This window comes from Lissotriton vulgaris, unplaced genomic scaffold, assembly GCF_964263255.1.
Source record: "Lissotriton vulgaris unplaced genomic scaffold, aLisVul1.2 SCAFFOLD_325, whole genome shotgun sequence".
Classification (NCBI taxonomy): Eukaryota; Metazoa; Chordata; class Amphibia; order Caudata; family Salamandridae; genus Lissotriton; species Lissotriton vulgaris.
In genome coordinates, this window is record NW_028243553.1 from 92,550 (window position 1) to 106,762 (window position 14,213).

The window sequence follows — 14,213 nt, forward strand, 5'->3', positions numbered from 1 at the left end:
CGTCCTGTCTTTAAGGGACCTCTACTTACGTACCTCACGTCATGACTGCGAGCCGGAAACGCCCATCGTCAAACGGTCATGTGTACATGTTGTAATGTATTAGCAGAAGCCCTGACGTTACTGTGTCATTAAGTGACGCTCTGCTTGCAGTGTCTTCATGCATTTTTGCCTGGTACAGGCATGTGTATTACAAGCCGGTTCCTTTTTGTGAAATTGCCCTCTTGTACACTACATAGACAAGTACTAACCCCAGACGTTCCAGGTGAAAAGATTCAGTATGCTACAGTGAGCGACTATACTCGTGCCCCCGTAATAGTCAGTGATCCACCACTTATGCTATCCATACATCAGCCCAATGTAAAGTCGCCACTCGAATACGTTCCACTGTTTACATGTGCCCTATGTGCAGGCGGTAACTTTATAAGCACGTGCCCCATGTATCCACAGTCACCATGTACATTGATCTGTGCCCATTAACTCAGTTATGTACGTGTTCACTTTGCGCTATGTAGAGACTGGCCTTGTGTGCAAAGGTTTTATGTAGCTAGTGACAAATTGTATTCTATTGCAAAATGCATATAGAGCTTATTACCCCTATGTGGGGCGCTGAAGAGCTTGCCCAAATGCATGGCAGGCAACACAGTAAAGGGTGTGTGGTTGGAATTGTGTTGCCTTTGTTTTGATCCTTTGTGGGAAGTGATCTCATGTCGTGCATGGTCACCACCAAGATGCGGTTATTTTTTTATCGGACAAAGCGCTTAGCAGTACAACATAAAGAAGTGTGACAGAGCTATGCAGTTAATGGTTATCAAAAAGTTGACTGCATTTAAAAGCTCGCAGGTCTCTTTATGGTTTTCTTATGATCATAGTTGTTTACTTTACTGCGTTGTCCATTTTGAGATAATTATTTAAAATTCTGGCATAGGTTAGAGGGAGAGATCTATTGGCATGTACTGTGTTGTTAATAACATAGCATATCTAATTATCTTTGTGAGACGTCAAGAAGCGGTCATAGTATGTAGCTTGTTGGGACCCACAGTGGTGGACTAAATTAAAGTCAGCCGTTGGCGAGTTGCAGTGGGAAGATCCCTTCAGTTATTCTACGCCTGTTCCCATGTGATGGGTAAATTGTTCTTGTGGGTAGGTACAGTTCTGGATGGTGTACTTGACCTGTAGCAGTTTTATCTTATGTGACCGTAAGAGTGTCAAGCAGTATAAAGGAATTAATCGACCGTTATGAAAAACCACTGACTAATCTATACTATCTATATCTATCTATATCTTCTATCTATCTATCTATACTATACTATTATAAAGAGAGAGCTGAAACCTTTGAGGCGGGTAAACTCAAGAAGTACAGCACCAATCACAACACCCAATACAGCATTGGAAAGGGGAGTTGCAGCAGATGGACATAGGCTATACAGGTGGCCACCATATACATTAGAAATGTCAAAGAACCTTAGGGGTAAAGTAGTCCCTTGTTGGCGTGGGCGTGTCGGGGGCGTGTTCGTGCGCGTGTCAAACTACACACATTTTACTTTGTGGCCATAACCGTTGTCAGAGGGGCATGGGCTTGTCAAACTACACACTCAGAGGGCTTTGGGTGTGTCGGGGGCATGGTCGTAGCGTGTCAAAGTACACACATACTTTGTGAGAAGGGCCTACCACAACAGCGTTCTCAGAGGGGCGTGCCACAAATTTGATAACAAAAAATGGCCGCGTCATTCAGTAGCGTGCCTTTCCATTCACAAGTTATAATCACTTCTCACACGTCCGTATAGAAGACACAAGGTGCGCCGCATTCACGCACATTGCCATTCAGGCGGCGTTAATAACATATGCTGCGAAGCAACCTTTGTGGGCATAAGCGTTACCGATCTCAACAGGGGATAAACGCAGGCGTCTCAGAATGCACACGCCCACACTTCTCAGAATGCACACGCCCACACACAACACTGAAAAGCACGCACACCTCACGACGTGCACGAACGGTAATCTCACTGTGATGAGATTAGCGTTCGTGCACATCGTGAGGTGTGCTTGCCCTTCAGTGTTGTTGTGTGTGGGCGTGTGCATTCTAAGACGCCTGCTGCATTGGAAAGCGGTGGGGTAGCGTTCTGTAAGGTTTGCCGTCCTTCAGGTAAATCTTTTTTAAACCCGGACAACGTCGGGACGGGCAGCTAGTGTATTGATATAGTGCTTGCTACTTCATATGAGATGTTGAAATGCTTTATGCTAGGCAGTACGCTGTTCCTGAACCCTATGTTAGCAGCAACTGTTTATTTTGACCGAAATTTGTATAGCGCTTCATTGCCTTTAGTATGGTCTCGCAGCACTGTCTGGCTTGGGTACATTCATTCCCTGATTACTCAAGGATTCCTACAAAGAATGGGGGCAGTTTTCTGTTTAGGTAGTATTAGCTTCAACGTGGTTGTGGTTAATAGTTTGTGTGTATATTTGTAAGCTTTTTAGGGGCTTTTATTAACCAGTTCTGGCATATACCATTTGAGGAATTTCCATTTGCGTTGCCCAGCTTAAATCATGTGCATGAGTTAACTGAGGCTTTATGGTTTGTTAGTGCCCACAGTGCAATACAAAATAGGGAACCTCAAGTGGACTATATTTAACGGGGTCCAGTGTACATGTCCAGTCAACCATATATCACAAAAGTACAAAGTTCCCCCGGGGAATGGTAACAACAATAGGTGTGTCTAAGGGAGGAGAGCAAAGACAGGGGACAGGTGTTCTCTTATTGGAACTAGAAGACTTCACACATCCAGTTAGTTTGATGTCATGCTTCATCATCGGTCTCCTGCTCCTCGTCAGACTGGCGCTGCAATGTCCGACGGGCGCCGAAGAGGCTCTCTTTTTTGGAGATCTTTTGTTCCAGCCAATGGTTGAGTGCATGTGAGGGGTCTGGTGAAGGTGTAGTCGTGACGGTGAGGTGGTTTAAAATTAGGTGCGTCAGTCCACAAAAACTTTTATTCGCGTTGCTGACTCCCTAGGTTAAAATGGTGGGAGAGGAGATAGGGACTGTAAGGGGCACAGTGGGCTAACTCAACCCTCTACAGTGGTCGACATGTTTCTTGCCTGACTGGCAATTCTTCAGGACCTAAAAGTGCTCGGTACTACACGGTGAATGGAAAAGATAAATAAATAAGGACAAACAATACAACCTCTCTGGGTCAGTGGGGAGACAGGCCAGAAGGTCCTGCTCTATCAGGGTGACCCCAGGAGAATCCCTAGTGGGCCCCCCAGTCTGTTCCCGTGGGGCTGCTTAGTGAGGAATAGTGCCTCTATCAAGAGCAGCCCGGGTCCGGAGACCTACCCACATGTCTAGCGCCTCAACGGAGGCGCGGAACAGCTGGACCTTTGAACTGGACTAGCAGAAGGGTGTTAGGAGACTGTTGTGTTAGTGTGTTATTTGTTGCCTTGCACAGGTACATTGTGGATTGTTTATGAAATGTTGAATGGTGTTTTGAGGTCGGGAAGGTCCAACATTATGACGCCTCTGCATATGGGCTATCATTAGACTCTGTGTGTGAGACACTTGTTGAAATAGTGACTGTGTACTTGTGCCACATATAGACACCTAACTGTCCTTGTATTCACATGTATCTTGTAAAGATAGGCACCTGGCGTGCCACAACCTGTGTGGAGACTCATCCTGATCCTGTGTAGGGACAGGGAGTGTGTGCCTGGGCTCCTCGTGGAGACCTGACTCTGTGTGTTTGCTTTCCCTTTGTGGGAACATTGAAAATGTGCTTGCTCAAAGTGCAGATAAGGACCCCATGCACACACAGTCCATGTAAGGTGACTGAGTAGTGTGTAAATATGTCCCACATAAACTCTCATCTCATGATCACCCATTTTCGGTGCACATCTGAGTGAGCTTCATCAGTGCAATTTACTATGAGCAGATCTAGGCTTCAAATATTTACTTATCCATATTGGCCATGCCATCTCTCTGTGCATGTAGTATACACCCACCCTCTCCAACGTGGTGGAGATGGAGATATCCAACTTGTTGCACGAGTGCAGGGAGGTTTGCATGCTTCCCCAGTGAAAACTTGTCCCAGTGGGATGCATCTCAGTTCACCCTCCGAAATACTACTGAGCCAAACAAAGGTCCTATTGGAGCAAGGTATATAGTGTATCATACATGATTCTTTTTTTTTTTTTCTGAAAACAGGTTTATTGAATAAGAGTTTAATACATTACAAATAAAACAAAGCTCATGCTTTTCGCCATAATGGTTAAATTAGCTAGCAGCACTCCCCATTTCTGTAGCTTCATTTTTTACCTGGATTAATAGAGCACAAAGTGTCCATCTGTTATTGTTCCCTCATCTTGTTTCTTAAACTCTTTTACTGACCAGTGTGACTTCTCACCTAGGTATATCAAGTGGGGTAAGCTTCTGGTCAGGGTAAAACCAAAATGCTACAGTGCCACACATAGGGAGCCTCTCGCATCACTATCTAGTATTTTATCTTAGCAGTCAGCCTTTCTCTCCATTAATTGCAAACACTTTGCTACTATACTGCACGTGTGCTATGTGATACTTTGACTTCTGAACATGATTCAATCCAATATATTTATTAAGCATTTGGATCTCTAAAGAGGTCAACTTAAAACGTACATAGGAAATCACACCATAACCCCAGCAGCCTTTAAAACAATACTTCAGAAAATATTCCTCATAAAAAGACATAACGTTTCCAAAATAATCTCTAGGATATTATTCAAACATCAAATAGATTAACTTTAAAAAGCAATATCATCTAATACCATATTGTAAAATATAAAGCTTCATGTATCAACAATAATACCAAATCATTAAGTAAAGTGCATCTTATAGCAGCAAAAGGGTGGCAGCAATCAAACAATCACCTCCTATTCTAAAACAATAAAGAATCAGGTCCTGTTAAGTATGAATACAATTTATCTAAGGTACACCAAGAAGCAGCAGAGATATTTCCCGTAAAACTTTTTTTTTATAAGAAAAGGAACCTAGTTAGTGCAGACAACCGAGAATTAGCAACCAACATATAGTTTTCCACCAAAAAAAAAATAATACACGTACACAAGCAAGTAAATTAAATAGCCAACAATAGTCAGGGTCTAATAAAACCATTTAAAATATATTCATAAACTCCCTAAAAAAGTTACAAAGTTTAGTGCATACTATTTCATTTTTTGGACAGATCAAAAATGCTCTAGCTAATGTAACATTTTTAATGCCATTCGGGATAAACATTGGGAGTAGATGCCTAAATCGAAATGTAATCAGAGCAGGACATACAAACAAAACATGATCAAGATTCTGAGTAGCCTGATTACTAAAGTTAAAAACATTTTTCACCTTCCCTATTGGGTGACCAATTTCCAATTACATCATTTAAGGGTAAGAGGTTCATACGGTAGAGAAAAATACATCTCCGAATACTGTTAAGTTCCACAATAGATATTTTTGTGAAACTCTCGGGGAACCACACTTCACTATTGTTTCCATTCTGGCTCTCATTCTGCAAATCCTAATATCTCTATGATAGCTAATTAGGCCTCTAGAAAACGTTAGAAAGGATTTTAATTCTATAGAAGATGGAGATAACACAAAATCTTCTTTCACATTAAAATGTTTGAATGCCTGAATGAAATCGTTACAGAAGGAGTATTTATACCTTTGTCCAACAAAAATGTCCTCTTGGATAAATCTCTTAAAAGAAAGAGGTTCACTATTCTTTAGTTGGTATCCCCAACGAATTACCCTAGCTAGTCCTTGTGAAAAGAAGCTTACCAAGCCAAAATCTAGCCTAATAGCGGCTATTGGAACCAATGTATTAAAATTACATAATTTACAAAAAATTTGGCCTTTGATCTTGTCCAAAAAGCTCCATTCACTTACTGGTATAGATTCAATTGCATATAACAGGGTAGGGGGGATTTTGGTTTTAAAAACAAAAAGAAAATGTGAGAAATGTCTTCGACCCATCGTACTATAGAATAGTCATAGGCCATTTGCATGCGACGTTGCTTTAAAAGTGCTGTGATCAATATGGGCTTTAATCCTCATGCTACTTGAAATGACTCTCCCCAGATAAAGGTAGGAATCTACAATCACCAGTTTTTCAGAACCAATTCTCCAATTAAAATCACACAATTTTCTGTTTTTTCCTTGTTTTAAAACCAAGACCTTACTTTTAGAGACTTTTTTTTCCAAAAATAATTGTGCAGACGTATAATTCTGTAGACGTGACAATTTTTTGTTCAAGCCTATAAGGGTCAGGTCCATAATTACAATATCATCTGCATACATTAGACAAGAAAAGGAGCGGTGACCTATCTTTGACGCGTCTCCTTCCGTTAAGGAAAAACAAACCGGTAGATCACTTACATATAAAGAGAACAGTGGAGGTGCTAATATGCAACCTTGCTTTAGTCTGTTTTCCGTAGTAATAACTTGAGTTCCCCCCTCATTGGAACCTGACACCATGTTTGGTAGTGTAAGGTAATAACTAAGGATAGCAAAATTGGAGGCATCCCCATTTTATATAACTTTTTCCTGAGAAGTGGCCGATCTACTTTATCAAACGCAGTGGAAAAGTCTATACATGCTACATAGACATTTGTTTTGCGAAAGACCGTATATTTCTCTTCCATTAATTTCAACATGCAGATGTTATCTAAAGTGGAATGATTTTTCCTAAACCCTGCTTGCTCAGTGGGGAGGATTTGCTCCTCTACTAACCAATCAGTAAGTTTCTCGGGAATACTGCGGGCGAAGATTTTCTCCACTGCGTTTAATAAGGCTATTTGCCAGTAGTTACCTGGAAGATGTCTTTCGCCCTTTTTGTGCAGCGGAATTAGGATACTACCAGACCATGACGCGGGGGTCTGCCTCATCAATGGCAGTGTTCAAACAAGAGGGTAAGGTATGTTGCCCGTAATACAGACTCTTTTTTTATAATGAATTTGGGGATTTAATCTGGGCCTATTGCCCCTGAAGCTCTCGTTTTTTAAATCGATCTATTGATTTCTTCCTTAGTGGGCGGATAGATTGAAGTTTCCGAGGAGGTAATTCGAAGCAAGTCTGGCAAGAGGGAGTTTAAATTCTCAGAATAAAGTTCTATTTAGTAGGATTTCCTTTCTTCTTCATTTATTGGAATAGGAAGAGATTTAATTCTAGTACCACAACTTTCCGCAATTAATTCCTAGTATCGTTTTAAATTATTTTTGGTTGCAGCTTCTCTTAATTATATCCATTCATAATCCATCATACGTGAAAAGAAGGAGGTAACCACTGACTAGCTTCAATACTGTGTGCCATCGTAATGAGAGGTGTGTTAACGTTCTAGTTTTCAGCACCTCTCTGAAATATTTGACCATCAGGCTTGTCTTGAATGTGCATTTGAGTCATAGATGTGATCCCCGGTTGGGCCTCCAACTCTCACTCCATTTGCATATTTAGATTTGAAAGTTTGCACACCAAAAGGGTATTTTCTGTTGTATCTTTCAGCCTATATAAAAATACCTACACATTGCACGTACTTGACAAGGTGTGAGTGATGTTTATGTATCTTGGTTCTGAACTGTTAGTAAATATTTAATTTATTCATCATAAACTGCCGACCCGTGGCAAGTCTGTATCAAGCATAAACACATGGAAAGATCCATCCGTGTTATATGTCACAGTGAAGAAATATGTGCAAGAATGTTGCCCACACCATGTGCTTGGTGGGTTGTGCACTCGTTGTCCGGGCCTTGCTCTAGTTTGAAAAGTGTGTGTATGAAGAGAGATGCTCTTCTATTTCCATCCAACACACAATGTGTGGGACAGATTGAGATCAAGAAGAACATCTATGAAAGATGTTCGTTTGTTCTTAGTCTAAACCCCCTCTTGGTGGAATAGGTTGTACTGGTGGATGACTTTGTGGCCACCTTTGATCAGGCAGTGTGTTTTGGATATTGGCAGCCACTTCTTTAAATGTGTTATTTTATTGGTAAAAATGAATGCACCAGTAAAATAACTGTTCAGTTTTCACCAAATGGTTGTGATGTGTTCCTGCACTATGTGCTCATAGAGCAGTGCACCTTTGCAGATGGCATGATGTTGTGGGAAACGGACATATGTGAATAAGTGTCTTTTGTGCAGGCTCAGTGCTGAGTCTGATATGAAATGTCAGAGAGATGATTTAAGAGCGATTAACTGCTTTTATCAAACCTGTCACTGAATGATAGAATGCCAAGTGAATCCATTAATCTGATGTGTATACATTGAGTCTTTGCCCTTTCTGTATACTGAAGTACAGGCTTATGCTCAGAAGTTGGTTTTCCTGATGATGACCCCATAAAGTATTCTGGGCTTGAAACACTGTCGACACAATAGGCAATTAGATCGGATATTCATGGTCTAAGACTAAGTAGACAGATGTTTTGGATGCATACATTTGATTTCGTTCCTACTCACGAACTGATCTTTTGGCGGCCTTTGAACTCGTTACATTTTGCATACACACCTGTTGTAATGTATACCATTTGTTTACTATGTAGGCTCAAGATCCAAGCACTTTACTTTGCATAATATCGAAAAATAATGTCAATTGAAATATATAGCAATTGTTATTCCTCATTCCTGTTTCTTCATGGATTGTATTTCCTAATGGGTACATTGTTTGTCTACTTACAACAAAAGTGTAACTAGATTTGACTGCAAATATACAGCCAGCCATGCATGTATGTATGTGTGTATATACATATATTATATATATATATAGAGAGAGAGAATATATGGGATTTATTTCACTTTCTGAAAAGTTGCACCTCTTTCATATGTTTTGTTTGAAAAAGGTTATCCATCACCAAGTCAGTCTGAGAAATGTTTTAATGTTTTTGTATGGCAAGTTGTGATATGTTTTTTTTGCTATTAAAACAAGTACACGTATGAACTGAATTGCCTTCATAATCTGTTTGTTTATTCACTAAATATTGCCTGCAACTTGGACAGTAGTTTTGATAAGTGTTACACTTAATTTAATTGCAGAAGGCATTATGCGTGTGTGTTATTTCTTATCGGTGTGGTAGGAGAGATGCCTCGTGCTGAGGGCTTTTATCAAGAACATGCAAACTCTTGTTTTGTGAATTAAGACCACGTGGCTTCGGACTGGACTGGCATTCTCTGCTTTGTCTGGTTTCCTTGGTAATCTCTCCTCTGGTGAATAACGGCAGATGGAGAATTCTCACATCTTGAGATGCAAACTGGTCAAGGACATTAAAGAACATGTGTTACTTGACTGTATGTATTGCATTGCTCTTGCACGTTTGTAAATCAGTCGTTGTAATTGGTTTTATAGCACTAATGTGCGTCTAGTACTCGCTGGTATTATCACAGCTGCAGCACCACATGCACTGCACTGTTCATCTACTGTTGATGTGAGGTCTTGCTTTGTGTCTGTGGGACGGACTGGGTGATTCCGGTGATGAGCATGTTTAAGGTCAGCACACAGTGGCATTCCCCATCTCTCGCCAGGTTATTGACACACCCTGCCCTGTTTAGACAGTAGTTGCCCGTTCTCATGGATACCACTTTTCTGATAGAGATGTAACAGTGGTGCTACTTCCCTCCTACTCTAGCCTGCTCTCCAATCGTCCGCAGCTTCTATTCTGTAAAGGTTCGCTCCTCGGTTTTTCCAGTGGTCTTGCAAATCTCCTGCAACGCCCCCAAGTGATCCAGTTTGAGGCTGCGCGCGGTGCCGGGGAGTGTCGTATTGTTATAGCCCGATGCAGTACATCTGTGACCCCCCTACGCTCTTCCATGAACAATGGGCTTCCTGTGAAGGGTTCACGTGGAGGGCCTGTAACCGGAACCGAAGTGCTGGCTCAGCACTTTCTGAGCCCTGCGCGAGGCCAGGCTTGGCTCAGATGCGCAACTTGACTGTCATCGTCGAATCTCGCGGTACCGTGGGATTGCCCGAGTGGGAGGGCGTGTGCAGTGAAGCCTGTTACTGCGCGCTTTGCGCCTTTTTGGTGAATAAAAGTATTTTCTTGGTCCCCCCCCCCCTCTTAGTTCTGTGTAGATACATCTATTTATGTTCTGTAACTCTAGGGTGGTGCTACACATAAGCTTAAAAACATGCAGACCTTGTCTTAGCTAGTTACTATGATCACACATTAATTTTAGCCCACATGTTTAGTTTCTGAAGTTAATATTTTAAGTTTCTATATCGAAACGCTATAATTGTATATTCTCCTCACACCACATTCCCTTTCCTCCTTTCCTCTTCTGTTAGAGATGTGAATGTTCTCCCGTCTATTTGCCCTCAGGCCACATTAAGAGGCTTTCCATTGGGGAGTTATGGGTTCATTATAAACCCACATGAGAAAGGAAGGTACTGTTTATCTTTTCATTATCTTTTCTTTTAAAGAATGGAAACAAACTCTCTCCTACTTGCTCTTTATGCCAGAACCTAATTCTTTATTTTTTATATATATATATATATATATATATATATAGATATATATATAGATATAGCTATAGATAAAGATATATATTCAGTAGAAAAACAAAGGGACTTTTTTTGTTGGGTTCAGATTTTACACGCAAAAAACCATTGAAATTAAATAGTTCTACTTATCTCAAGAAATTATAACTCGCTCCCTAAGGTAAACTATAACTCGTGCCACTGCCATGCACACATTTGTTATCATAAATGTATTGCAAATGTTGCAGTTGTAGTATGAATGATGTCATAGAAGATGTCACTACTGATGAAATATGTGGGGTAAGTAGCAGTGCATGGTGAGGGCGCGAGTTATTGTTCTTAGGGTATGAATTATAGATTCTTGGAGTAAGTATAGTATATTGTTGAATATCTATGGTTTGTTGGGTAAAAATCTGAACACACACATTAACGTCTCTGTAACCTTTTAGATTTTTTGTGAATTTCTAAGGTTCTTAAATTCTATTTCCTAACTATAACATCCCTGTAACCCTTGCTTTTTAATTTCTATTTAAAAAAAAACAACAAACGTTAAGTAATATTTAATTACCGTACGTTAATCTAACCCCAGCAGGCCCTGTGGCCAGTCCCCTCGTAGGCACCCAACCCTGTGCCATGCACGGTCTTAGTCTGTGCGCTGCAGGATTTGGCATTAGGGCCTGGTCTGTGGGCATCCTACCCGGCAGGGGTTGGCCTTTGGACGTGCGTGGCTGGTTGGCTGCAGCCAACACTCCTTAGGCACCCAACTCTGCAATACACATAGCCTTTGACAGTGCATGCAGGGATTTGCCCTTTGGACGTGCGTGGCGGGGGTCGACCTCTGGGACTGGCATGTGGCCAGGCCCTGCAACCGAACTGCATACATAGGCATATAACCCTGCGTCATGTAACCTCCCCGCAGGCACCAAGCCCTGCTCCATGCATGGAGGTTGGTTGCCTGCAAAGCCTGCAGGGGACCCTCCCACCCCGCTGGCATGAACGACCTACAGGCCTTGCATGGCATTTGGCCGTGTTTTGCGGGGGTCATCCGAAGAGCCTCGCCCCAGCCCCACATATGCTGGCAACCCGGGAGCCAACCCCTCTACCGGACCAATTACGGCCCGTGGACCCCATCCTCTGGGGCCCGGCCAATTAATGAACGAGGAGGGGGCCATGCGGGTCCTCTCCCCGGGCAGATTTTGGCCCAGGGAACCCCATACCCCCTTACTGCAATGGCAGGGGGGCCCGCGGCAACACTCTCAGGGCTGACTTTGTTTCCAAGGACCCCATCCCCTGTGGCCCGGCCAATTAGTAGAAGGGGAGAGGGCCACACAGCCCACCTCCCCGGATTAATTTTGGCACCGGGGACCCCATTCTCCAGGGCACAGCGACTTCATGGTTGGTACCCTGGCCCCACCCGGGGCACCAAATGTGCGCCGTTGGGAGCCACTGGGGTGCCTGAATGCGCAGAAGCAGCAAAAAAAGCTGCACCTCGCGTGCAGGAGCAGTGTTTTTATCTGTTTGCCTGCCTTTTTGATTGCGGGCCAGGGCAACAAACTGAATCATTGTTGCACTTTTTAAAAATTAAATTGAAATAGAAATTTACTGCGCTAAAAATCACTGTGACACTGACCCGACTCTCTTCCAGGTAGACCCGCCGCTGAGCGCCAATCGGACAAGAGGGAGTAGGAGCCAAGGCTGGCTACGGCTACTTATGCCGGTAGCAGCGCGGGAGCGATTACTCTGGGAAAATTGCTGCTGCTTGTGATAACCGCTACTGATGCTTTGTCTGTTTTTTAAAATACTTTTATTTCTGCTCACAAACTGAATCATTGTTGCACTTTTTAAAAATTGAATTGAATGGAAATTTACCGCGCTAAAAATTGCAGTGACACTGGCCAGACTCTCTTCCTGGTAGACCCGCCGCTGAGCGCCAATCAGAGAAGAGGAGGGGAGGAGCCAAAGCTGACTGCGGCTTCTTATGCCGGTAGTAGCGTGGGAGCCATCATTCTGGGAAAGATGGAGCTGCTTGTGATAACCGCTACTGACGCTTTGTTTGTTTTTTAAAATACATTGATTTCTGCTCACAAACTGAATCATTGTTGCACTTTTTAAGAATTGAATTGAAATTTACAGCGCAAAAAATCGCTGTGACACTGGCCCGACTCACTTCCTGGTAGACACAGCGCTGAGTGCCAATCAGAGAAGAGGGGGAGAAGCCAAGGCTAACTACGGCTGCTAATGCCGGCAGCGCCGGAGCGCAGCGGGCACGCCGCCGGGCGCCGATGGCGCTCCAAAGGCAAGCCTGTCTGCACCCGTCCGTGGCTGACTGGGGCAAGGGGCAAGGGGCAAGTCACTATTTATTTATTTATTTATTTATACAGTTTTATATAGCGCGAACAAGATCCTGAAGGATATCGGATACCCAAATCACAACCTACTCTGCGTCTAAACTAAAAATGCTCCACTTTAACGAGCTAGCAGTCAACTATCTCATTCCTACTAGGATAAGCAGATTCAGGATAATGGAAAAAAGACACTCCTTTCCTGAATTCTGTCACCCTACACACCCTACTAAAGGCACTGATCCTCCCGTCATAAACAAGGAAAAGGCCTTATCGGACGTGTATCTAAACACCCGCTCCTTGGTTAAACACCAACTAGACATACACAACCTGTTGATGACCAAGAAACCAGATATCCTACTACTAACAGAAACCTGGCTCACACAGGACTCCGCCCCTGATATTCTAGCAGCGCTACCTAGTGAGTTCTACATCCTCCAAGCCAACCGCCCTCAGGGAAAAATGGGGGGTGGCATCTATAGTACACCAAGATTTTAAATTCACAGCACTTATTCCCATCGATTTACCACAAGTAGACAACCTAGTGATTAAACTAGAATCTGACTTTGCCCCATTGGTCTGTGTGCTACTCTATAGTCCACCACAGAGAATGCCACAGTTCCCACAATCCCTGAGTGGACAGATGACACACCTCATAACAAATCATGTAAAAGTACTGATGATTGGTGACCTACCTCAATTACTGGGCCAATGACTCAGCAGGTGGACCTCACTTAGCCAAACTAACAGACTTACTTACGGGGCTTAACCTCAGTCAGCATATCTCCACTGTCACACACATCAAAGGGCATATACTAGACCAGGTATGGTCTACCAACCTCACTTTGACCAATCCAGATGTCACTCCCTGTATATGGTCCGACCACTATTTCATCAAATTCTCCATAAATGATCTTACCCATACTAAAACATCCTTACCTGATCCTGGATCATTTAGGAGCTTGAGCACTATTTAAAAATGTCAATATTTGGAGACCTTGACCAACACAACTCCCATTATTCAATCCTCCATAGATCAGAGTGAGAAAAACATATCGGACTGGCTTCTGATAGCCAGCAATAAATATGCCCCGCTCACGAAAATAGATTGAGCACAGCGCCATGAAGCCCAGAGATGGTTTTCCTCTGACTTAAAGAAATTAGAACTTGCTCTGCGTTAAGCTGAAAGGAAGTGGAGAAGTAAATACTTGCTTGATTACTAAAGAACTTACCTAGAAACACTTAGAACTTACTTACAAAAAAACTATACTGGCTATAAAGGCTGAATATTTCTCGTCCAAAATCATTACTTCCACAAATCGTTCAAAAGACATCTTCTCAATAATCAACAAACTATCCAACCCTGACAGTGACATTAAAATTCACACCC

General features: G+C 42.6%; 1 protein-coding gene across 1 annotated transcript in view; it reads left to right on the forward strand.

Moving 5' to 3' along the window:
• Positions 1-14,213, forward strand: part of LOC147668304 (talin-2-like) — a 1,432,932-nt gene that overhangs the window by 985 nt on the left and 1,417,734 nt on the right. The window lies entirely within an intron of this gene.